Source organism: Tinamus guttatus, unplaced genomic scaffold (assembly GCF_059628265.1).
Source record: "Tinamus guttatus ecotype Peru unplaced genomic scaffold, ASM5962826v1 Tinamus_guttatus_pri_ptg000372l, whole genome shotgun sequence".
Classification (NCBI taxonomy): domain Eukaryota; kingdom Metazoa; phylum Chordata; class Aves; order Tinamiformes; family Tinamidae; genus Tinamus; species Tinamus guttatus.
Genome location: NW_028288906.1, coordinates 712,861 through 740,199, shown reverse-complemented (window position 1 = coordinate 740,199; position 27,339 = coordinate 712,861).

The following is a 27,339-nucleotide window of genomic DNA, read 5'->3' as shown; positions in this document are numbered from 1 at the left end:
ATATTCCTAGATGTGGGGACTTGTTGTTGTTAGAGTGATTCACAGCAGCTGCAGGCATCTCCTGCTCTGCATGTGACAACTTTGGAAGCAAATGAAACAACAGGCTGAAGACAAGTCTCATAAGATCTGTTGACACATCATCTATTTCATTAAGGTTCAAATATTCCACAGCAGGATGCAACAGCCAAACTCACTCAGCCAAACCAAGATGCTTTCATATATGAGTTGATCTACAAACCAGGAGAGAAAAGATGGATCTCACCCACTTTGGCCTTATTCCAGAACAGTCTTACTGGGGATTTATCTATAAATCAACCACACAGCCATCTCTTGAAAGGGTCAATCCTTATTATTAAAACATCACTTACAGAGAGTTGAAAATTTAAAATGTGTTTTACAAAAATAGACTGGTATTTTTCCCCCAGAGAGCTGACAGCTGTCTGTTCCCCACTGAGCCACAGGGACCCTTTTAAAAGTAGTTCCTCATTCAGAAACAAGAAGCTGCCTGTAGCTAGCATTCAATAAATCACCACTTTCAACTTTGGTTGCTCATTCTCAGATGTGTAATCGGAACATAGATTCATAGATTTTGAGGCCAGAAGGGACTGCTCTGATCATCTAGTCTGACTTCCTGCATAACACAGGTCAGAGAATATCACCCAGTGACTCCTGCAGAGGAGGGAATTATTCTGGCCTTCTATTTTAGATTCTGCTCTTGCAGTTGCTGTTGACCAGCGAAATATGCTTCTCCCATAAAATAGCATGCACATCACCTTACTCTGGAAACCTTCCAAAACAGTAAGCCAGGCTTTTAGATTATGTTTGTTTACAAGGAGCAGAAACAAAGCAAATAATCCCCCAGAGAAAGTTCAATGTCCCCCACCACCTTGTGGGGAATACGGTCTCATTGACAGGGCTGAGAACAACAAAAAGGACATGGCTGATCTGGCATATCACTGATGGTTCAGGGCAGCCAGGTATCAAACAGAAATGCAAGGAATATAAAATCTCCCTTTCAAAAAATATGGATGCACACCCTAAATTCTCTCCAAAGGCCAAGAGATTTTGTATGCCCCATTTTATTGGGAGAGGAAAGGTTTGTAGGAAGAGGTAATATCTTTTATTAGACCACCTGGTAGATCTGGTGGAAAAAAAAAAAGGACAAAGTATCAGGCACACAAGCCCCTCATCAGTTCTGAAATATAATTTTATTGATACTGGCCCTAGGATATCTCAAAGGGCCATGGAGCTTTTTTGCCTAGTCTCTTACAGCGTGCTGTCTGTCTGTCGCCCCACCTAATTGCTTTTGAATCAGTCAATCGATTTCAATCACGTTGTCAGGGGGAGGGGTAAGGGTTTCACAGATATTACATTCTCTCACGTTTCAAGAAAAAAAAGGTCACAAGGCAAAAGACAGATCCAGATGTGTGCACCAAAGAGGAAAAATAGCAGGTTGATCACAAGAGAATCTACATTGGCAAGACAAAGAAGAAAGTGATTTTCATCAGTCCTACATAGTATGGAACTTTTTTAAAAAAATCAGACCCCTGCAAGGTGTCTCAAAAAGTAATCCAGGTGTTAAAACCAGACTCTTTGTGCCTATCTATTTGCATCACCTCTTCCGATCTATTGTGCAAAATAGCAAAGTTTGCTGTTTTTCTTAGAGTAACTACAAGCACTTTTTCCTTAATCTGTGATTCTGGTGGTGATAGCTCATGGCTGTGGTTTCTGAGAGCCCCAGACAAATTCTCTTCTCCAAACACCTAGCTACTAGCTGGTGAGCTTTGCACTGAAGTGGAGATAGGAGCTATGAATCAACATCTGTGTTCTTGCATAAGATGTGGCAATGGCAATCTCTATCTCACGAGACCCTTGCTGTTTACTGAGGAATGGGTTGAGATCTAGGTCTGGAGTTCCCTTGGGTAACACTCTGCATCTGGGGAAGCTCCTCAGGCTGTGATTTGCTCTGAAAACCCTTTTTTTCACCCTGTCAGCCAAACCTGGATGAGAAGAGAAAAACAGCACAAAAGGTGTTGAAGAGACAGAAGGTGTCAGAAAACAGTGATTTGACAGCTCTTGCCTTGTGGGCAACTGTGCTGACACAGGGCTTTCTTCTCTTATCAAGGTGTTTTGTAGTCTTGTCTCATTCTGTGTGTCCAGTAGCATTCTATACTAATCTCCTCTAAAGGCTGATTTAAATGCAGTCTCATGCAGCTTCCCCTCTCTCCTCCTTTTCCTACTCTCATTCTTCTCTCCAGCCACAGAGTTCCAGGATTTCTTCCCATCTTTAACAATTTTAGCTGTAGGTGTATCCCCAGATTTGTTCTCCTTCCTGGTGAAAGGGTGACTTCACGTTCATGGCTCAGGAAAGGGAATTGCATGAGCCATTCCCAGCGTCCAGTGTTATCCCTAAGTGACTTAACCCTAAGATTCCCTCTTTAATCTGAGTTTACTAATATATTACACAAAGAACAGCACGAATTAACTCATTCCTGCTTTTAAAATGTGTAGGCACACTGGGAAAGAAAGTTCTATGGAAGTACCAAGCATTAAATCAGTGTCTGATTTTCTCCATAAATGTCACCACAGTGACATTAGTCACTGACTGAGGGCTGCCACTATGTTACTCACTATGGAACAAGTATCAAATAACAATTGCTTTCTGGAAAAAGAAGAAGGACTAGGTTAAACCCTCAGGTCATGTGCTTCCAGAGTGTTTTCCCAGTGTCATTACCTTTTCAACTGTCCCCAGCTAACCACTTCCCCCTTGAGAAGGAGGACAACCTCGTGGTGAAGGCACCAGCCTGGTCCCAAGACAACTCACATTCACCTCCTAGAAGAGACCTCCTGATGGACTCAGGTAAATCAGCACCTCTCTGCATGCCATCCTTCCTGTGTCTGCTCTAGCTGTGAGCTCCGTGAGGTCCCCATGTGTGAGCAAGCACCAAGAAACACCCTATCTGGGTGATTCAGGTGATGCCTCAGTACAAGGGGCAGCGCCAGTACCAGAAGAACATCTGGAGCCTGGTTTGCTGGTGGGACATCTGCAATGTGGGGCACCAGGAAGGATGAGCTGGGAGGAGGACGTGAAGGATGAGGTGCCAGAGCTGAGGAATAGCTTGGGTATGCCTTTTGCAGTGCCGTTATGACATGTTCCTCCTCTGTAGTCATTGAAACTAGAGCTCCCTCCGCCCGCAGCTCAACTTCCTCTATTTTTAGCTACTCTACCTACTTACCTAACCAGAAACAATAATTTCTCATTTATTAAAATGCAGGCATGTTAGACACAAAGAAACACATAGTGCAATTAGTGCTAGTAAAGTTAATACTGTTCCCCGGGGTTCTTTTATATAAAAAAAAATTCTTGTAACCAAAGTCCTGCCTTTAGCAAATTAGCTAATGATGTCGCAGGTATAAACTTCAGGGGCTGACCCAGAAGACGACAGTGCATGAAGAAATAATCCAGATTATCTGCTCCATAAAATGACAAATTAATGCATGCAACCAATATTCCAGTGCCAGTAGAAAGCACCATGCAGTTCTCAGAAATACATGTTAAAACAATCAGTTAGTTAGAAATATGGATTTTCTGTCACATGCACAATCTCAGGCAGCTTCAAAGTGTATTAATAAAATGTTAGCAACTGAAGAACCTGCAAGAGTCATTTCAGTAAGAGTTTTTTTAAAACAGAACCCATATTATAATCAAAAAGAATGATACACTTATTTGATCTATTTTGAGAATGGAGTCAGCTCAAGGTCAATTGCTGATCAAGAACAATGGAGGAAAACTAGGTGAGATAATTTTAAAGCTGTTTGAATTAAGACACAGCTACAACCTGTTTGAAAGTTAATTTATAAGAAATTATCTCAATTTACATAATTTGAGTGTTTTTACCCTGGTATCTTGAAGAGGTTGATCTACATATGAATTGGAAGACACTGTTACAGATAATTTTCTCCCCAGAACTCCCCAAATCAGAACCCACACATGGAAAACATGTGCTTTGGAAGAATGATCTAGCAGATATGAAACTTCTGTTTCCAAGGAAGTAGTAGTTTCAGGCAATACACAGTGTACCCTCCAAAAAAGGCAGTTTACCCCAAGCAGCAACTGAGATTCCTTTAGTGGCAAATTAGGCAGCCCAACACATTCTGGACCAGCTAAGCTCCTCTGGTTAATAACCAAAAGCCACCTGCAGAAGTTCAGTAAGCACCCTTTTGTCCTCCTTTAACAAGCACACTCTCTCACGTATAGAATAGCAAGTTTAGCTGAAGACAGCCACAGCTGTCTTCCCTTTCCCTGCAAATGAAAGGGTCTGCACTCCTGCCACAAAATGGTTATCAAACGCAGTGTCAAAGCAAGTGTTTCCCCTCCATTGTAAGAGGCAAGCTGAATACTTTCGGCACAGCTTTCAGTGTCTTCAGACCCAACTGCAGCTGCACACACTCCAAACATTCTGCTAGCGACTTCCTGTTTGCATTCCTTAACTGGGGAGAAGGAGGACATTTCTTTCCAAGTCTGCTGCCTGCTCCTGGTTTTCCAGCTCTCTGTGTCTTTCTGTCTCTTTGTTCTTCCTTTAGGAAATCTTTGAGATTCATGAGCATAACAAGTTTCCCTTGCCTCTGAACTGTGTTTTAAAATTGGCTGCTTGATTCAGAAAGGGGTGGGGGGGAGGGGGGGGAGAAAAAAAAGAGAAAAACAGCCACTTTAGCCGTGACAGTGTTCATTTACACTAACGGCATTTTGGTGCTAGACTGAACCCTCTGTGCATGTGTGTAAATGTGGCTTGCACTGAGATCAGAAAGCCAAGCACTGTCCAAAGATACAAACGCTGTTGCCTCCTGCTGATGCCACAAGGAGCATTTTGCATTCACAGCAGCGTCAAACCCTCCCTTTCTGGGGCTTTATACCCTCACCCAGTGCTTTCGGGAGACCACACTCTGCCCTCCAGGAGGGTTCCCTGGGAGTCAGACACGCGCATCTGGGGTCCAAATTAATGTCTGAATCAGTGCGTGTGACTCAAGGATGCAGTATTGAGACTGACAGGCCCTGACCATCATTTCAACTTTCTCTGCAGCTATGAATACTGATGCTTCTCCCTTGTGGTAATTTTGCTTACCCATTTCTGCAACCTCAAGGGCTCACCTCTTTTTCTCCCATCGCTTGTTCTTTCAATTCTTTCTCTGCTGTGTCTCACTGGAATTATTGCTAAATGTTTAAATCTCATACCTGAAACATCTATGAAATGCTTAAATATGAGAAGAGAACCTCAGTAATTTTGTAAAAAAAGCTTCAGTTTCATGGTCACCAATGATGCCACAGTCGGATCTCAACTACTGGATTAATGTTCCTTTTATACAGTGAAGATACCTGATTTCTGTCAGTCCTTGGCTTAAAAATGCAACATCAGCCAGGGCTTCCTAAATAACCATATCAAATAGACAGAGAAAAGCAACTAAACTGGAAATTAGATTCCACTGAAGAGACACCAACACAACACCTGCTGTCCCTCTCCCGCTTTCAGGAGAAGGACTTCTGCTGTGCAAAGGAGTCTCTGGAGCATGCATGGCAGATAATGTTACAGCAACTTGGAGGATTTTGTTTCAGCTGATGCTTGGGAAAAGGACCAGCCCAGAGAGCTTTTGCAGGAGGCATAGACATTGAGGCAGAAGAGTGACTTGTGTAGCTCTGACACTGCTGCATAGCGCAGCCGAGGGAAGCCGCAGAGGTCTGAGCACCAGGCAAAGGGATGCACAAGTGCTGAGCAGCTCCCAAGCAGGAGCACGAGGGCTGTGCAGCAGGACTGCACCGACTCCGGCAGCTCCAAGCGTGCTTTGTTGCTGCTCCGCAACAGAGACTGTTGTGTCCTCTGCACCTTGGGAAAATGAGAGGAAAATAACATATTTGTGTAACTGCTGGCAGGCTTTGCCAAAGCAGCTGCCATAGGCTCTATGTCAAAGCACCAGGGGAGCGCCTAATCCCCTTAGAAATTCAAAGGCATGTGAAACATTCTGTCATTACACTGTCTCTCTTCTACTCATCTCTTGCTCTTTGACTCTTCTGCATCCAGTTCCAGCTTCAGACAAGGGAAGCAGAGCTCACTGTCAGCATGATAAAATCACATTGTCTCCAAAAACAGAAAAGAAAGGCCACTGTCAACAACTGGCATTAATTGGATGGATGGGTCAAAGAGACAGTCTTTTCCCACTGCAGAAGGCTGGGACACAGGGCAAGGAAATACAGGGGGAGTCAGTCAATCCCTGCTCCTGCCATGAGCAAGCAGTGCTGTATGTCTGTCTCGTGTTACAGCTGAGAAAGCTGCAGCAAGATCTTCTGCCTTGAAAACTGGTGAGCAGAACCACAGGATCTCTGCACAGTAGCCCAGCAGTGCTAGACTCAGTGGACACATATACACAGACTGATTAATGCCAGCTGATGCTCCATCTTGGAGACTTTTCAAGACTTTCACTAAAATTGAAATAACAAAATCTAAGCAAACAGAAAATAAAGAGATGTTTCTAAGCTTGAGGGAAAAATATCTTCTCTCCATGCAACCAGACTGACTCAGCACCACGATTTTCTCACTGGCTTGTCAAAATACTTCCTTAAAGGAAAAACTCGTTTTGACTTAGGGGTCCTCTGCTAATGCAGGGACAACATCGAACCTCATTTTCTTGCAATCAGCATCACACCTGGCCAACTGTTTTGGCATGACAAAGGAAAGCTAAACATGATTCAGAGAACTGAGAGTAAGGTGCATACTGATCTGCTTCTGCAATCACAGCTCAGAGACAGCAGTCGGAGTTCCTGATGCTTTTGCATTTTGGAGGCAGTGAACAGAGGCCCTCTGACAAAAATATCACCCAGTGTGTTTTTATTACCACATAATCCATGCCTTTGCCACTTGTCCACATACCACTCTTTAATGGAAACCTCATGTCATTCTGCTCATTTCAGGTCCTGATTAACTCTAAAATGCCCAGATTTACAAAGCTGCTGGAGGAGAAACAGACCGTCTTTAATCAGGACTGTGGAGGAGACAGAGAGTAAGAGAAAGAGATCTTGATTTGCTTTTTGCTTGGAACTGATAAAGAAGATTAAAGGTAAAATATGGAAAGAATTGTGCTCCACTCAGTGTCTTCTGCGCTTACAGATGCATCCACACACGATATTAAACAGTATGCCATAAGCAAAGACATAAATTACAGAAACAATCTGACAGTTCCCTGTTGTTCTGGACAACCAATGGTGTTAGTAACATTTTTATTATTACTATTAATTTTCTACTACTTGAGGATGAAGAACCAGCTTTTTGAAGCCCTTTGAGTTTTCTGGGTGAACACTGATAAATGCAGTTGATTTATATTAATTTTAAATCACTGCTCGAACATGAACGCTCCTAGGACAGCTTTTTTTTTTTTTTTCTTCTTTAGAGACACAATAATCGGACAAGACTCATTCGGGCTTACTTCCAAAGCTGCAGAAGGCAGAGCCTCCTCTAAACAGAAGACCTTAAGACTGAGAATTGAGAAAGTTCATTTCATTTCATGGGAGGTCTAGTAGGATTATCTCCAGGAAAGTAATCAAAGTTTCTGCTTCAATGTCAGGCAGGCTATTTGACCTTTCTGAGATGCCACCTTACTATTTATATGATCATCTAATATGTCTGGATATCCTGGAGAATACTACAATAATTTCAGGTTTCAGCACTGAGATTTTTTCCCTCAACGCTGTGAATCATACAAAGAGATCACAGAATTCTCCATAAAGGAGATCAGGAACTACCAACTCCCTACCTTCTTTCTGCAAAGATCTAAAATTTAATACCACACCGAATTTAGGACACATCGTCATAGGTTGCTTGATGCAACAATGACATCATGTCTTCTGTTGATTGCTAACTTTAGCCATTGCTGGTTTCTCCTGACTTCCATAAAAGAAAATGCCGAGGACAAGCTTGCCTGTGCTACAGATACTATTATACAAAATCAGTTGAGTTTCTATTGTGATATAGCGTTAGACTTAACTGAGATGCTTCTTCCCCGCAAATTTGTGTGGTCCCATTTATTATAAGATGTTTGGCATGATAAAAATCTGGAAATTTGCCATTAAGTTGCAATACGTTCAGCAAGTAATGCTGATAGGATTTGAACATTAACTCACCAATGGAGAATGCCAGTGCATTTGTAGGATCATCAGTGTAATGGATTCTGGCATTCCCCTCTTACCGTCTTTACAAATGTCACTTTCATTCTATTGTAAATTAACCCCAATTTCTTCCAAAGCTCCAAGATAAAGCTTGCTTGGAAGCAACCAACCCCATCTACTTTGCTGTTGAATAGATTACAACAGGAAACATATACGAATGATATATAGACAAATCATTAAAGATGTGTAATGGACATTCCCTAATAAAACTGCAGTCTTGATGAAGTATTAGCTTAGACTTTATTTTCTGCCACAGGGCTACCAGAGGCACAAAGTGTCCCAAGTAAATGGCAGCAGAGTTCCTTGGTTAATTGATCAGGTTAACACAACGAGCTAGATCCCGATCTGATGCAAATCAGCAGAGGGCCTTTAAAGTGAAAGACAGCGATACCAGTGCACACCACTGATAGATCTGCCCTTAACCCTGCCCATTTAATATTGGAGGATTTTATTGCTTACCAGAGTGTAGTCTGCCATCCCTCTATCAATTATTCATTCTGGAGAGCAACCTTCTCTATGCGGTAGCAGAAAAATCTGTAGGTTAGATCTAATTTACTCTTTTAACCAGTTTACTCCAGTATCAAGTATTTAAATTGGCCTCACTGTGCTTTCATACATTACAGCCATATATCAAAGCAATTTGTGCAAATGCCAGCTGAGCAGCCAGCTATATGTATCATGTATTCTGAGATTACACAGTTCCAAATGCCTTTGTAAAGCAAACCTTTCATGAATAAATCAGGAAATACCCTGATGCATGCTTTATGTAGAGCAAGGTATTCTATTTAGGTCACAGGAAGGTTCTGCCAGGTTTGCTAAAATGAACAAATCCCCAGTGTGTACTCTCACTCCACCACATTTCATAACACAAGCAAACATCTCCCACTCAGTCACTACTGTGCATTTGTGACTGCTGATGACCCTGCACTTGCTAAGCAGTGGTCTGATCACCTAAAGCTCAAACGACTTGCAAATCCAAAGGCAAACGGCTCTGGTGCCTACGACTGCTCTCTGTCTCACATAAGGACTGGCAGGGGTAAAAAACACTGACCCAAATTAAAACCCTGCTCCTTTATGACTGGAAGCTCCCTAGATCATGCACCTTTCCCAGTGGGCTGAAAAAGCAGTGGATAGATCAGGTAGCACAACATGTATGGCAAAGTCCTCCGTGCTTTTTGTGATCCTTGTCCAAGGAGCTGACAGGTAGATGCGAATCAGCCCATTAAGAACAGAGTACCTAAAAGCAAACCCAAGCCATGCAGTCTTCTATTTCCTCTGCCATGAATTCAAGATGCTGCCGTTGGTCTGATCTCCCTTCCTGCAGCGGAAATGTCTATGATAAGGTTCCAAGCATAAGGATTTCCAGATTTCCAGACAGGCTGAAGTGATAAGTTATCTAGAGTGGAGGAACAAGGAACTAAACACAGAGCATGCTTTTCCTTTGAAAGATCTGGCACTAGAAAGGGGAAATACCTCTAAGAATAAAAAAGAAAAGGAAAGAAACAAGAAAAATGGTAGCAAAGTTAAGGAGAAATAAATCACACCCTACCAAAAATACCAAACACAGAAGTGTTCTTTCTTCAAAGACGTAGTTTTTGAGCATAAGGAAGTGGATCCCCAAGCCAGACTTTCTGCACAATATTCCCATTCACACTTGCACGAACACTGCTGAGCGTCAATGAAGTGGCATGGGTGGGAGAGGACAAAGTTGAACCCTCTGATGGTGACAGCACTTCCCACTCTCCCGTCTCAATTACTGCCCATGGAGCTCCCTGCCTACCTCTACCACACCTGCATTGAGTCTCTACCTCTTGCAGGCATCCTTCATGTCAACAGGACTTCTTCTTCCTCCTGCTTTGCCAACCTTCAGCTCTGCCACGTGCCAGTCTCATATCACACGTCTGCAGCTTGTACTGTCACCCCACCATAAGGCGAGGAAGACAAGAGCAAGAAGCAGGTTCAGCAGATTTGGGTTCCTGTGATCTGAGGTAGACCAAGATTCTTTGGGGGGCTTTATTTTCCTGTCAGTAAAAATGCACATTGCATTTATTTCTTCTGCAAAGCATTGCATTTTCTTTTGATAAATGAGGCTAAGCAACACCTAAGCATCAGGATTAATAGTCTCCAGACTTCCAGTTGCCATCATGACTCCTCTTTACCAGCAAAGATTTTACTCTTTGACGAACTGCTGCCTTAGTACCTTGTCAGACCATTCTCTTGACAAGATTATCAGAATCCAGCCCTAGAAGAAGATGCTGGAGTAATGCAGACTGCTTTGTGTAAGTCCAGGACTCTGCTTTCAGTGTTATTTGCCAAAGCTTTCTGATTGTTTTGAAATTTGCTGGCCTGTCTACATAAGAAGTATTGAAATAGATCAGTTACTAAAACAGCACGGTGGCCTGTGGAACATCTTCCTTCAACTAATGGGAAATCTTCAACCAGTGTCACTTACAGCAAAGTGTAAATAAGTCCAGGACATTTTCTTAACTATTCCAGGCTCTTTTTAGATCATAGTAGAGAACAGTAAGAGAAAACCGCTCTCTGTACCATTTATGTCTGTTTCATACCTTTTATGATTTTCCTTGATGTAAATTCAACCTGGATCAAGTTTGAGGACATCATCAAGACTGAAGAAAAAACAAACCAGGCAAGGGCAGGAACAAAGTGAGAAAAAGTAAACCCCAAGGATATTAAGAAAGAGAACTACAAGGGGAAAATACAAAATTTTAGGCAGTTAAAAGTAAATCAGAAAAAAAAATGAACAAAATGGATACAATTAGAGAGACAGTATCATCCTAGACGTAGCTGTGATATTAAAATCAGCTTACTTTCATCTTTTTTCCTTCTGAACCACTGGGGGGTTCCTATCACACTCCAAGTTATATATCTTTGCATAGTGAAAGCTATGTAAGCCCCACAAATTGTGGAAAAAAAATAAGAGGTTTTCTTGCAGAATCCTTGTTTTCTTTTTAATTAATACATTTTCAGTCTTTTTTTCTCTACCTTTCTGAGTCTCCAGAGCATACTTGGGCAATGTTTCCCAGTCTCACTGCTACAGTAGGTGCTAAAAATTTTCCTATTTCAAAATGCCATCCAAGATGCCTGACTTTCCAGGAATTGAATCTTGAAAAGAAACACCAAGTATCAAGAGACCCATGATAAAATCACCAGTGCCAACAACGCTGCACGTTAAAATTTTTAATAATTAATATTACCTTGGGAGCCCACAAATGGTCCCAAAATACACACAGTGTGACTTAAAAACACTCTTAGCGCATTAATCTTCCAACTAATGATTAGCAATTTGTATTCTAAAAGGGCCTGTAGGACAGAGGCGACATTGAGGTTCCATTGTTCCGGGGAGGCGGCGCACGCAGGGGGACATTGAACAGACGCGCTAATAAACAAGGCAGACAAGAAGCCAGAAGGGAACGGAAGGCACACATAGTTGAGCCAGAAGGGAACGGAAGGCACACATAGTTGAACTGTCTTGCCAGAGATCACGCAGCAGGTCTGTTTCTCAGCCTTGCGGAGACTAAAAATAAGCGCACACGGCGTTAAGTCTCTGGAAAGATTCTAATTATTCCTGAGCCAAACTAAGATTAAAAAAAATATAGGCTGCATTGCATATATTCTTTGGGGATAGGTTGAGCACCAGCTGAGGAGAGGAGCAGAATTCCCTCGGGAGGCATTTTCCTGCTAATTGCACAACTTAAGGCACTTCCTTGAAAGTCTCTATGAGTTACAGACATGAGTTGTGAGACGAGGGCCACAGCTTCTTCTGAGGCATCCAACACCATCCACTGAGGAAGAACGTAGAAGACAGAATATTGTCTATCCATTGGGAGTTTATTAAGGAGGTGAAAATGCCCATGAGGAGCTGTGCAAAACTCCCACAAGATCCCCTCTTGCAGCATGATGCGAGTTCTGCATTTGGGTAACAGACCAAGCAGCCCTGGTTCAGATTGTGCTTTTATTTCACACAGCTGTCATTACACTTTTGTAATCCTACCTGTGACTTATATAAGCATAAGCAAAGGCTGCAAAGATCGTGCTATTCAAGGAACGGTTGAATAATGTACCAACCTTAATATTCACCCCTGCTCAATCTCTTGGAAAATTATTTGGGACCAGTCATTGCTATCTATTAAGAAACTTTAAAGAAATTAGTGAAATTTGGCTCTTTGAACTTTTTTCAGGTTTTTGCAAAGATCATTTCTGGGTAATGCTTATCTTCATTAGAGTGGCTGCATTTTCACCGAATGTGTACCTAGCTGCATTCTCTCCATTTCTGTAGAAGTAGAGGAAATCTCTCCATATTCCCAAAGCACTTGGCTTTACTAAGTAAACCAGGAAAGACATGTCCTTGCCTAACTAGAAGAAATATGTGAAGTGCATCTCAACTGGAAGCCACTTTTTGCTAAGGTGGGAGCATCCAGCCAATAATCAGTGCAGGCTCTCAGGTGACATAAGTGTCCCCAGCTCCACTGATCTCAGGATTGTGTCTGTTAAGGCTGGCTGAAACCAACGCCAGTGTGCCGCCTGTCAATGTCTTTTCTGCTTATTATAACCCAGGCTGTTGTCTAAAGCTAGAAGCCAGAGGACTGCCCTCTGTTTGGTCTTCCCACAAACATGGTCACAACTACGTTGCACAGAAAGCCCAGAAGAAATGCAGCCCCTGAATGAACTGAGTCAAGGCCAGAATAAGTCCCTAGATATCATCCTCTAGTTCATTCAATATGTTTTTTCCCCTCTTGCAAGCTCCCTTCTCCCATACAGTGATGAGCTTCAGAAACAGTTATGATATCTGCCCTGTTCCAGCTGTCCTGAGAGTAAATCAAACTGCTGATCATGGAAGTATCAGTGTATGCAGCTGCAAACCTCTCTCACACTGCCACGTTAGAAGAGCAGAAGGAATATTTTGGACTTTTAAAATGAATTAGTGGATTTTTCTTTTTCTTTGTACAGCTGTGGTTCACAGAAAATCTCTTCTCCAAGTGCATTTAAGTTAAAAATAAAGCTAAGTATCACCCATATAATGCCAGAGGAAGCTGCAGGTATGTGCGTTCTTGTCCCACAGCAAGGCCAAAGCAAACACCAGTGCTAACTACTGAAGAAACTGCTAACTTGTGAAGAGGCAGATCTTTAGCAGATGTAAAAACGTTTCATCGGCTTCTGTGGAGCTATTCTGATTTACATCAGCTGGGAGCCTGAGCCAAAACATCCCCCCTAATTAGGCATATCTGGTTTTACTACTACCACCACAAATCCAGATTAAACCAGGATCTTTTGTAGTCCAAGTTCATATCAGCACTTCTGAAATAGGAATGCGTTCTCCAGTCCCTCAGGAAGTTCTGTGTAAATGACCTTGTCTCTTGGTGGTTTAACTTTCAGGACTGGGGCAAAATATTTGAAGCAGTCAAATGCTGAAGAGAAGAGGTACATGGGCTGGTAAAATAACTTGCAGCAGGGTACGTAGTAATAGTAGCACTCCTTGCTTGATCTTATGCCTTCCAAAAGCCATTTGTCCTGAAATACCACCACAGGCTCAACTTCATATTTCCACAAGCATAGCAAATGGCCAGTAGGTGCAGAAGTTATGACTTTGCCTCTTATGCTTGTGTTCTAATGGCTGAACTGAGACACAGAGACTGAATCTGCCATCTCTCACACCTGTTCTGTCACAGCAGTGGTGGGAATATTATTTATTGCTGGGGTGGTAATTAATAATTGCAGAAAGGATTGTCAAATTAAGACTAGGATGTTATAGGACTATCAAGAAGCTCTGCCAGTGTCCTTAAGAGTTTTCTAAAACAGAAGCCACCTGTGAAGCTCTTGTCAAAGTTTCATTCATGTTGATATCTAGAATTTAGCAGAGAGCTACTTATTTTGATCATAATTTCTTGAAACTGAACGCTTCAGATCTGCTTGTGATTCTGCTCTTCTCTGCCAGAGGGTGAACCAGGTTTTGATCATGGGGCTTGAGAGCAGAATGGGCTTAGGAAATGTGCAGCAATACTAGCTGCCATGGAGAACTGCAGGTAGAACAACAGGACAAGTTTCCACCTGCATGGACAGGATGTTCCAGTCATGACACAAATAGCAAATAACAATAAATAATCAAATATTCTCCTGCCCCTTCATCTGGGCTACCACCTGAGCAGGCCCAGCAACAACACAGGCAAGAGCAGCCCTCCCTCCATCCCTGGTCTGTGGACAGTCCCAGTGACGAATGTAGGTCCGAACACCCCTTCAGTACTCCTGCTGCATGGGCCTGTTCAAAAAAGGGGATCTAGATTTTTTTGCCAGTTGAAGTTGGTATCATTTAGCAATAGGGCTCTCCAGAAACAAACTGAAACTTTGGCTCATTCTAACCAGTTTCTCAAATTTTTATTTTCTTCAGCTGACAGTGCTTGCAGTAGGAAGTGTCAAGTACCCCTAACAAGTGATTAAGATGGGCAAAACTAACTTCACAAACAGGCTGCCTGACAAGTCTTCCCCATCAACACAGGCTACAGAATCAGCATTCAAATGACCAGGGAAGCTGACTCTATTGACATCTGGCTTCTGTTTCAGCACATTAATTATTCTCTTGGGTTCTCCCATCTTCAGCTGCTTCCACACAGATGCCATCTCATCATTTATCTGCTCCAACATTTTCTCCCCGTCCTGAACAACTGAACTCTTTTCTTCTTGCATGGCATTCCTGCTTCAACAGATGCATTTACCCTGCCAAAAGAGCCTTCCCCATCAGTGTTTGTCTCAGCAATGTCTTCAGAACACACTGAGCTAATAAAGAAGAATACACTATTTTGTTGAACACGTGGATTCCAGGACACAGCTGTGTCACAGTAGGCTCCATCCAAAATGATAAAGGAATCACTAAGAAAGAACGTCCATCATCAGCAACTTCAAAGAGTAATGGGATACAGCTTATGCGGGTGTGCAGAAAACTCATTGTGCTGTTGGGACAGCAGGAGGCAGAAAGAAGACTTGCAAACATGACATGTCCCAGGAGGGATTCAAACCCAGCAGAGCTTAGTAGTGGATCTGACATTTGCAGTGATACAGAGTATGAAAGAAGCCAAAATTCTGTGTGAATACTCTGAGACATTCCAAGTAAATAGGTGCAAGCAGCTTGGACCATTAGACATGGGAATGAAAAAATCTGGATCTCTAGTTTCCCATCCTGTGCCTGACCCTACTAGCTTGTTAGGAGTACAGCAGATAGCAGCCACTTATTCCAAAAAGCAGGATGCTATGCCTTTCAGAGTGTTGTTGCTGTGACTTCAGAAACCTAAGTGGTGTCTCTTCCAGGAGACTGACAGCAGGCTAACTTGGATTTTGACAGAATAAGGATAATGGCTGGAATCTTTTCTGGAGCACAGACATTCGAACAAGTCGCTTGTGCCAACAGCTCTCTACACTTCAGGATCAATAAGCCTAGCGAGATTCCTGGGCTTGGCAACTGCTCTCCTACAATTGCAAAACCAACAGCTTTCATCAATAAATCAACCTAACAAGTAGCCTGTCTAGGACATCCCATCAAGAGCACTTCTGATGATGCAGCAAGTTGTTCTGAGCACTGCACAGTTATTGACTGCATAATATAACACTACTGTAACATAGAATCAGCCAGGTCCAAGCGTGTTGGGAGACTCTGGAGAATGCAGTGCAATTCACAAGTGCTTTAGCAAATCACAAGTGGTAGATTATTTCTCTTTCCAATTTCCATAATGCAAGGTTTTATCATATTAACACCCTATATCAGCATGGCAAAGATCTATCACCATATGAAAATGGTGAAAAAAGGGCTCCCAAAGGCAGGATTAGAATTAGAATAGATGAATTCAGAAAATCTTTGCAAAAGAATCAACAAGGAAGAATCTCATCAAAACATTAGCCTGAAGTTTTCTAAGATGTTTTCAAGGGAATGAAAACATCACTAGACTGAATCAACTGAGTCAGTACAAAAATACTGCAGACCTTTATTATTGTGTTCATTTACTGCTGCTTCAGTCAAGCAAACAGTATACAGATTTCAAAATTCATCTCTTAACATATTGCTCTGAACTTAAGGCTCAGATTTGGAATATTTAGATGGTTATTTTACGTTATATTCCCTTGACGTTGAATTAGAGTTAAGTTTAAAACAAAGTAATGACTAATAAATCATTATGCTCATAAGCTCATGTTAGGACTGCAAGATTACAAATAAGAAGCTATAATGGCAAACTGATTTTTCAGGAATTCTCACAGTCATTAGTTATCCATCAAAGCCTATTGAACTCCTAGTGGTTTAAATATTATAAGGAGTTATTTGTTAATCCAAACTAAGGTGAGTGTGTGATGATAATGCATATGTAATGAAAAAAAAAATCAAGAAAAAATCTTGCCATTTTGTTTGAAAAGCAAACAAAATTTTATTTGGAAAATTTGGAAAGCCTGAAACACTATACCAGTGCCTAATGCAAGATCTGGAGGAATGTCTTTGCTGCAGGAAGCTCTCCTCAAGTTCCATATCTGACTTTCCTGGTAGGAAAGTCTAGAGAAATTGCAAAGTCAGTGCAGGTTAAGGTGATAAGAAGAACTACAGGCTGGTCAGCCTCACCTCCATGCCTGGGAAGGTGATGGAACAGCTAATTCAGACATACGGAGGACAAGAAGGTGATCAGGAGTAGTCAGCATAGCTTTGGGAAAGGTAAACCAAGCCTGAACAAATCTGATAACCTTCTATGATGAGATGAGTGGCTTGCTGAATGAAGGGAGAGCAGTGCATGTTGTCTCCCTTTAGGAGGACTTTTGACACTCTCCTGTGACATCGTCATAGCAAAGTGAAAAAGCGCAGCTTGGGTAAGTGACAGTATGTTAGCTTAAAAATCATATGAACGGTTGGGCTCAGGTCTCTGCAGGCCCAAGAGACTGTGATCAGCAATACAAAGACCAGCCAGAGGCCAGTGCTATCCCCAAAGCTTTTGAGCAAGATGACAATCTCCACCATCACTCCAAAGTTAGACTGTGCACTATCTCACCTGGCTTGCTTCTCGGACAGCTTTAAAGAGGGCTCTGATGTACCAGACTGGCACTCCAAACATACTCAAGAAGAGGAAAATGGACCGCTCATGGCCAATGAGCCAGACAAGTTCAGATGCTCAATCTTCATGTTTGTTCACTGTTTTCAAGTCTGTCAGCAAGCCTCTTCCAGCGTTAGCGATGCTGGCAAAATTCAAAGAGCCTGGAGCTGTATTTTCAAAGTTGGGATGTTGCCAGCAGTGGAAAGTCTGACCTGTTGGCCTGTGTCAGTGGCAGTTGTGAAGCTGAGCAATACTTCGAAGTTGTTCATGGTGGTGAACCCACTCCTCCCTTATTATCAGATGGGGTAACCAAAATGCAACCTTGGCTATGCAACAGCTACTGAAAAGCTTTCAGGTGATTTTAGATCAGAGGGTCTGCCACCATTCCTTTTGTGGGTTTTTTTTTTTTTGGTTTTGTTTTTGGGGAGGAGCATGTTTGATTTGGTTCCATTTACATGTACATTCTGCTTTTATGAAGGCCATTCATTTTCTGCAGATTTACTGAGCTCCTCTACCATTATTCTTCTAGATGAAGTGCATTTATGTTGCAGTCCATTTGAAGTTGCTTTCCATATAGTAATTATATATGAGGCAAAGAAGCCCATGCTGACATAAAAAAAGTCCACTTGACTTTAGAGAGCTCTCGTTTTTTTTTCTGGATTTGGAGAGATCACAGAATTTAGAGACCAAATATAATAATTGGTAAATTGCCTAGTCCATTGTCTGTATATTTTCTTACAGTTATAACAGGCATATGCCTGAACTTCTCTGTGTTTGGGCACTATCACCGCAGCTACCTTAGCATGACTCTTGGACATGCTATGATAATGTGTAGGCTAAAAGATTTCGGGGTGATTTGCAAAAGGAAGCATTCACCTTTCAGTACCTGCGGTCTGTTTCTACAAGTATTCAGTGGCACAAACATCAACACCTGCTTGTCCTGAATAGCTACAAAGCACTGTATAGCAAACAAGCTTAAGAGAAAAAGGAGCATCCATATCATCTGGAAAAAAAAAAGAGGGGAAGTAATAGTGCATGAAATAGATCGTAGTGTGCATAAAATAATTATTTCCAGCTTGATTTGATGCTAGAATACTTGCTTGGGATTGAAGAACCAGCTGAGAACTCACAAGTGTTTTTCATCAGAAGTTCTCCTGTCATGTGCTTTGGAAGGTTACTCTGGAAACAGAGCTGGATGGAGCCACCTATACGTGTATATTTACTTATTATTCGTGGGAACAGCCAGCAAGTGTAACATCCCAAGGTATCCAAAGTCCAAAAACTGGAATGCTCTTACAGAAGCTTCATCTTCTTAAAATATAGGAATTTGAAGAGAAGCATGAGCTAATTCTGCTTACTCCTTGAATATCCCAGCTTTAGGAAGGGGGGCTATGAATGTCCAGGGTAATGACAGACTCTTAGGGCAGAGTCATGGTGCTCAGAGGGCTAAGAGCTAGATGCCTTAGCACTTGGGAGCTCTGGAGCATGAAAACCTTTGCACCAGGGCAGCAGCCTCCCTGGGAAGCCCTGGAGGCACCCAGGGTGGGATTCTTTTTGGTAGGGAAGATTTTTTTTGGTCAAAACGATATCTAACAATATACGAGAACAATTTCAGCTGGGGCTTCTAAGACCAATTGTTATACAAACAACAAGTCTCTGTGCTGCCAAAATCAGGCAGCTGCTCAGCTGATGAGTTGTCTCAGCAGAGTTCAGGACTGAACGACCCTGGAGATTTATAATCTTGAAACTTGATCCCTCTCAAGCCGATCTGATACTACTACGTTTTGGACAAAGAAATAGTCTGACTACCCTGTTTCTAGGATCTACTTGGAAAAAAGGCTTGAAATTTCTCCTTGAGCCTAGACATACAGCTTGGTGAAGGTTAGAGAACTTTGGCATACCCTCGGTTACTTAATGTGAGCCAAGTTACTGCCCTTTTTTTCCATGGATTTCTTTTTTCTTATTTATTTTTACTTATGTATTCCCTCTCCATGTGTGCCCACAAGGTTTCAGAATTTTCTCATCAGTCTCCTCTTATGGTTTGCTAAAGACCTGCTTAGAAACTCAGGAAGGCCAGACTGGACAGATGCATTCCTCAGGACAACAAGGTCTTCTGAGACTCTGCTATGGGTAAGGCTGCTGGTGATCTTTATTTATTTTTCCATTCCAGCTGGCATTAGTTTTCCATTTCTTTGCTTCCCACAGTCAGCTGAGTCCTTTTTTTTTTTTTTTTTGCTTTTCTGGAGGCTCTTATGGATGTGTACAGTAACACCAGATAAGGCAGCACTTTGAAATAGTACTTGAACTTGGTTGGTTTAAAGGTGCTGAGCAACATGGGAGCAGCACTTGAACTGCAATTTAAGCTGCCTTATGCAACTGTCAAATACCCAATGACTTTAAATTAAGTAAAAAAAGAAAAACAACCAAAAGACATGGGAACACAGATGAAACGTGCCTTACAATGGAGACTATTCATGCCACCTAATTTCCTCTCCTTTTTAAAACATAATACTTTTCCTAGATGCGTTTTCAGTCTCCAAAGAGAAACTCTATGTGCTGTTTCTCCAGCTGCTGCATGTTTCTATGGCATGTTGTTGCCTTGTATGTCCTTTATCAGAATCCTTTGGGATATGTAATGAACATCACAATAAGAAGCTAAGGATGATACAAATAATTATAATGTGTGATGAGAACCCACTGTTACAAAGTCAATCTCTCAGCAAATTCATCAACTCAACACATGATGTACAGTACCAATTTTATGTAAATGACTTGTCTGATCCTGCTGGGCAAAATTACTCCCTGATGTAAACTCCAGTAAATTCAGTGGAGTTATACCAGCAATTCATTGTTTTGTTCATAAGATCTGAAACCATAGTTTGTAGGTCTCATTCATCTGGAAACCATGGTAATAAGAGCAAGAATGAAATCATTTGATTCTGAGTATCAGAGGTATTATATGCTCTTTTGTTTAAAACAAAAGGCTACCTTAAATATTACCAATTATTCTGTTGCCATTTTATAAACATGAAATAATAGCTTAGAAAATCATATTCATTTATGAAACCCTAAAATATTAAGGAAGCCCAAGAAAGGGAATGGACTGTTATTTCCTCAACTCTGGCAAGCTTTGAGACAGGAATTAACAGAAGTTCAATAATTAGAATATAAAAGGCACTGACATTGTAAAGTGTCATAAAAAAAGACAATGAAATGGGACTGAAAAATGCACTGAAAGCACTTCCCTTGGTGAGAAGCTATTTTTTCCTAAAGAGCTACCAAAACAAACAAACAGAAACAACACAAAAAAAAAAAAAAAAAAAAAAAAAAAGCAAAACCCACAACTGGATTATTCTAATTTGGTAAAGATCTGTCAATTACCCTGAAGTTCTAAAATGCACATAAATATTTAGGAGTCCTGGTTGACTAACAAGTTAATGATGAGCCAGCAATGTGCCTTCGTGGCCAACAAGGGCAATGGGATCCTGGCCTGCATCAGGAGGAGCGTTGCCAGCAGGTCGAAGGAGGGGATCCTGCTCCTCTACTGAGTTCTGGTGAGGCCACACCTGGAGCACTGGGTGCAGTTGTGGGCTCCACAGTACAAGAAGGATATTGAGCTTCTAGAGAGGGTCCAGCATAGGGCGACAAAGATGATTAAATGACTGGAAGATCTATCGTATGAAGAAAGACTAAGCAAGCTGGGCCTGCTTAGCCTGGAGAAGAATGAGAGGGAATCTGATCAAAAAATTCCTGAGGGGAGAATGTAGGGAGGATGGGGCCAAACTCTTCTCGGTGGTGGCCAATAATGGGACAAGAGGTAATGTGTATAAATTAAAACACAGGAAATTCCATCTCCATACGAGGAAGAACTTCTTTCTTGTGAGGGTGACAGAGCCCCAGAACAGGCTGCCCAGAGAGGTTGTGGAGTCTCCTTCTCTGGAGTTGTTCAAAACTTCCTTGGATGAGACCCCATGTCACATGCTGTAGGTGTCCCTGCTGGAGCAGCGGGGTTGCACCTAGATGATCTCAAGAGGTTCCTTCCAACCTCATTCTGTGATTCTGTGATCTTGCATATGTACAACTCTTTAATGAATATACTGCCAATATGCATGGGCCCCAAATCAAAGTTGGATAAAGGCATTCTTGGAGAAGTTTTCTGGTTATATCTAAATTTTATAGTGTAGCCTCAACGAGGATGCTAAATCTGAGCATCCAAGTCTTTGAGTATAATGTGACTTTATATATTATATCCCTATGTTAACCGTGATGCCATCTAGATGGAACTTTCTTTTCTTATATCCCAAATGTGAGAAACTAATATCCCAAAATCTTATGGAAAGGACTTCTTGGCTTCTTGATTCACAAATATTGATATTAGACTTTGGTCTAGGGAGCAGGGGAAGCAATTATGTCATTTTGAGCATAAAAGTTGACTAACTTTGAGCACCTACATTGAAAATTGGGGATACAACTTCCATGAAGCTTTCAAGATTACAATTTTTTACCAGAGAACATGTGCCATTGCTTTGATTCAGAGCAAAGTAGGGTGATCAAAATAACTTTCTTGTCCCACTTCTGCTTACTAAAGCTTAATATGACCATTGGGTGAAATTTCAGAATGTATTTTCAACCTGGAAACTCCTCTGTCAATCACTGCTTCATGTATAAGTGACAGCTAGTTTTGTAGTATCCTGCCAACAGACTACAGATAAACAAAAGCAGAATCAGGCTCAGTAAAATCATACCTAATGGCTTCTTTCATTTTAGGTTACGTCCCTTAAAGGCACTTAAAAGAAAAAAACAAAAAAGACAGCCATTAGACTCCTGGATTTGCTTGAAAAAGTCATCTAAAAGCTTTGTATATTGAAAATGTACCTTTATTTCTGTTTTTTTCTCTTTTTTTTTCCATCTTCTGCCCTCCAGATGGTCTACTGTGATGACATACACCTGTTCAGCATCAGCTATTACCCATAGCGACATATGGCAGCTCACATATTGCCTAGGCTGAGGGGATCTGGGATTCAGGTCACCTGGGGTCTGTTTTCAAGTGGTGTGACGGCAGCTGTGGGAAACATGATGACTGACAGAAAATTGCTGTTCCTCTCACCAGCAGAAAAATTCAGATGTCTTTAAACACCCAGCAGCTGTATCTTAACTTCACCATGTTGGTGCAGACAAGGCAGCGAGTGGCTTCTTCAGCAAACACTGTGCAATGGAGGTGCAACGCTATCACTTTACATATTTTCACCGGGAGAAATTGTTCAACGAGGACAGCATGGGCTGTTATGGTAACAGCTCTTGAAGAGTTCTGGCTAGGGAGAGACGAATTGGTTAGGAACATAAGGAGTCTGTGGACCTCTGCCCACTCCTAGAACAACATCTAAAGCAAAATATCTGTAGGTGCTAAAATGTGCAAGTGATTTCTTTGTTTCTCTGCTCTGATATTTCAGCAGCCCACACATATTATATACAATATACATATGTAGATGGATAGATGATATATAGATATTAGATATATTGAGCAGAATGTAGTTTAAGATAGTGGGCATTTGGGGCTCTCTTGAAGCCAGACTGCTAGAACACTGAAGATAAAGTTAGTAAAAAGCTACTATTCATGAAACAAATGTGTAATCCAGGACTTGCTTTGTTGATGTTGAAATAATTTGACCAGTTCTGGAAAAGAGACTCTTCTCGTGATCTTTCTAGGAGAATCAAAGAAAGAAACTTATGGGCGATACTATGGTTTTGAGATGTTCTGTTAAATGTTGCTGACCCAAAGTTTTAGCTAGATTGCTTTTGAGTACTTTAATTTCTTGGAACTCTTCCAGACTGAACACAAAATGGGAACTTTTTAGAGGTCCAGCCCTTGTCTTTTATTTTCCAAAAGTGACCAGACATGTATTTTTTTTCTTCCTGTTGTTTTATTCTATATCTGCACTTGATCAGAGGAACTACACTGTAGCTGAAGACAAGACTGAAACAGAACATACCTTTTGTAAAAACTTTTTTTAAGCACCCCAAGCTCTGAACCCAGCCTGCTACATTTAATGAACTGCGGAAGAAATGCTTTGAAGTTTAAACAGAGAAGGACTGATATTTCTGCATCCTCTAATGTTCACGGTAAGTTAAATATCCAAGCTAAATCCAGCCCTTATGCGATAGGACCAGTGTGTTTTATTGGACCATACCTCTTTTCTTTTATATAGATATTAAGATCTTTCTCTTACAGGAACATACTCCAGTGTGTTCTAGAGAAGATATTGCCTATATTTTGGATTTAATCAAGTATTTCCTCATGTCCTGTACTTGAGCATAGAAGTTATTCTGAAGAAAGCAATCATATTATCCAAAGATTTTACAGCAGGATACTCAACTTTTCTGCAAGGTCAGCATGTCACTCATTTTAAGTTCCTTGTGTTCCTCCTTCTATTTTTCCCCTAAGGAATATAATTAAGCAACTGGCTCAGCAGACAAATCTTGTAGACCTTAATTAGGTGATAGCTCAACTGGGTGAAAAAGGAAGACAGTAAGAGAAATGCCTAATCAAAATTTTCTTTCAGAAATATCTTCCAAAGGGCATATGATTTGTCCTTGTGAGTAGCCATTTCTATATGTTTGAATCTTTCAACGAAAAATCACCTTGCTAGTCCCAATAATACAAATGTTTCACCTATATGTTCCCATATGCATCCTTATTTTCACCATTTCTACTAATACAATTTATGGCACTGAAGGAAGGAAATAATGAAGAAGGTGGAAGAAGCAAATAAAAATGAAAAATTCTTCTGAAAAAAAAATTACATCCCTTAGAAAGCAGATAAGGCATACAGTGCTCCTATAGAATAATAGCAAGATAGAATTCTTTTTCCATACAGTTATATCCACAAAATAAGGATGTATTCTTGGGTATATCAAGATTAAACCTATTGAAATTAGTGGAATTATTGATGCACTTCTACCTGGAGTACAAATAGCAGAATGTAGTCCCACAAGCTGAGAAAAACGAAGGTCCCATACAGTTTGTCTCATTTTCTATTACAAAACAAATTGAGATACATTTTAATGTACTGTTTTCTAAGAATCCCTAAATTTCACCTTTTCATGCTAGTGAAAGAATAAAATCCAAATGAAACAACAGAATCAATGGAACACTTTCTAAGCAACAGGCAACTAAATAATTTCAATTCTGGGTCACCCATTCAGTACTTTGAGGAGTACAGATGTTTTATTTTCCACTGCTGGACGATAACCATGTGGTGAGCGTCAATCGCTCCATGTTTATGAAATGGTATCTGGGTTTAATTTCTGCTGTCTGTCAATTGGAGCCTTTGATCTTGGCCTGGATTTTTTTTTTTCCACTTCACTCTAAGTGACTAGAGGCTACTGCTGTCACTGACTCTTCAATTTCTGACTTCACTTTGCCAAGATGTAAAAGATTTATTTACAGGAATTCTCCCAAATATGATCCTTAACTGCATTATATTTTTTCTTTTCCCCTCAAGGTATTTTGCAGTGAGTTGTTGTAGGATTAACCTGAAGTAAAAGAACTAGTGCAAGGCAGAATGGATCAGCACCTATGCGAACAAACACAAGTATTTAAGGAAAGAAGTTCAGTTTTAGTAACTAATCGCAGCTGGGACTTCAATGTACTCTTCTTTTTTGAATCAAACTGAAATTCTCTGTGATATGTGTTAAAAATTATGGTTCAAATTTCTGATGATCAAGTTACATAGATTAAAGTAATGGATACCAGACTCTGCATCAATGCTGTTATAAATATGGATGAAATGAATGTACATTACACACTGTTATAAATCTGTGTGTTCAAGGAAAAGCATAAATCTCCATCACCTTTCCCTCCTTGGGATATGAAGGCTATGGCTATTTCTACAGTGTTTTCAATGAAATTACGAGTTGGAGTAATTTGCTTGTTCAAACTCCTGGGTTTTTACAAGCGCCTCAGCTGCGGTTTATTTACAATGGCATATCATTAAAACACACCAAGCAGTGTGTGCCTCAAAAAGCCATGTGATTCTCCAGACATGCACACAGGCAGGACCTCGGTGTATTCAGAGACATTTACAAGTGCACGCAGCACTTGCAGAGATTTCTGCCCCTGCAGACATCTGCCAGGTGTGGCATAACCACGTCTCTCTTCACTATTTCCTTTCAGTGCCTGTCAGTGCACAGCTAAACAGTGGCAAATAAGAGGATGTGGTGAGGCCTTATGGTTAGAGGGAAAGGTCTGATTCTAATCTGTGATAAACCACTTGCTCACTGCGCGCTACTGGGGAAAGCCCCAGAGCTCTTCTTGCTTGCTTTGGTGCAAGCACGTAGTCTCCAGGGAACATTTAGGACTCCACTCTGTCTTCTCTCCACAGCTGGTTTGTAATGTTTTGGAATATCTGACTGCAGGCAATCACCCTGGCATTGCAGGTAATGCCTCTGGAGCTTCCTGGGCTAGTAGGATATTCCCATGATATGCCCAGGCTCTTGGATGGTCTCCCAGTCAGTGGGAGGGAGAACAATCCAGGCTAATTGGAACCATGATGGGGGGGAGGCGGAGGAGAGGGGCTGGTTTTGTTTTCTTTGTGAGTGATTTTGATCCTTTAACACAAACAGGACTGCTTAAAGATAACAAGAGCTCTCTCTAGTCAGCAGATTCTGCAGAAAGCAATTAAGGGGCTTTTCTGGTGCCTGGCAGCTCGCATGGAACTCTCATTCTCAACAAAGATTTAAAAAAATCTCACCTCAACCATGAAAGTAGCAACTGGCTGAAAACTGACCATGAGTTTGAGCCAAACTCTCTAACATCCACGGATATGATGAGATCAGTGGGGAAGGCCAAGTGAGGTCTGTTGCAGGAAGACACCCGTGTATTTCATCATCTATGGCTTAAATCTGTATGGTGAATCTAACTCAAAGGTATATTGCAAAGTTCACTTCATTTATGTGTTCAGTTTGGTTTTTTTATGCTGCATCAGCTCCCTTTTCACTTGTTTCAGGATTTTCCTCATTGAGATTGCTGCTAATTGAATGTAATTTTTGCCTAACCTTGGATTTCTCACTCCTCAACCTTTCTCTGCTGTTTCGTTCTTCATGAAGGTGAGGCTACTGAACTGACACACACCACATTTTCAAATATGTGATGATGCAGGACTTGGAGCTCAGTAGTCTTTTCCATTCAGACTGCTGTAACTGCAGCTTTTGCAGGAATACTCAAACCCCTCACGAAGATGGAGTTGAGGTAGCAGAGGTCAAACTATACTTAGTTACTGAAAACTGGCAAAACCCACTGAAGTAGGTAAACAAGTGAAATCAACAAAATACCTGGTATTTAAGCATCTTCCTGTAGAAGAATTAGTGTCATGCCATGACCCCAGTAGGTTTAAAAATAAATAGAAATGGAGAGTTCTATTTAGAACCACATAAAGCCTTTTTTTCCTTCTTTTTAATTTAGAGATCTCTGTTTTTAGCTTGTTTCATCTTCAAGAGGACTAGGCTATCAATTCCCACATACTTTATCATGCCCTGTCTAAGCATTAGGCTCAATGGCACCACACAACCAGAGATTATATCAAGTGTCAACGTAAGGAAAGCCAATAAAGATGAAAGCAAAAGACTTATCCCAGCATGCTGCTTCAGTGACGTGTCCTGGCATTGGGCAGATGGATATGAGAAAGAAATTCCTTACAGGTGATGTACCTAAGGCTAGCCCAGACAAGCTGGTCAAGTGCTACGACCTTAATATACCCTGCTGTTGACAAAAGGAGAAATGAGAAGATCACTGTATCCAAACCCTCCTATCTGCTGATTTGCTGATCCGTTACAAAACATGTGTCATTTGCACATGTTCTTTCCTTCCCTGAGAAGACCATGTCTCCAGTGAGCATATGGTAGTACGATGGAGGGGAGGTGCAGGTTTTAGGGAAGGTTCAGGTTAGGTATCACAAAAAAAAATCTACATGGAAAGAGTAGCCAAGCATTGGAACAGGCTGCCTAAAGAAGTGGTAGAATCACCATCCCTGGCAATGTTCAAGAAATGTGTAGATG